Here is a 336-nt window from a genome sequence, read left to right on the forward strand (position 1 = left end):
GGAAGCAGTGACAGATTCTCTTTTCTTGGGCTCCAGAATCACTGAGAATGTTTACTGCAGCCATGAAATTAAAAGATGCTTACTCTTTGGAAGGAAAGCCATGACAAACCTAGGCAACTTATTAAAAAACAAAGATATCCGTTTGCCAACAAGAGTCCATATAGTCAAAGCTATGGCTTTTCCAGTAGTTATGTACAGATGTGAGAGTTGAACCATAAAGAAGGCTGAGTGCTGAAGAACTGATGCTTTCATATTGTGGTGCTGGAGAAGATTTGAGAGTCCCTGGTACAGCAAGGAAATCAAACCAGTTAATCCTAAAGAAGATCAACACTGATT

This window comes from Bison bison, unplaced genomic scaffold (assembly GCF_000754665.1).
Source record: "Bison bison bison isolate TAMUID 2011002044 unplaced genomic scaffold, Bison_UMD1.0 scf7180017864265, whole genome shotgun sequence".
Lineage (NCBI taxonomy): Eukaryota > Metazoa > Chordata > Mammalia > Artiodactyla > Bovidae > Bison > Bison bison.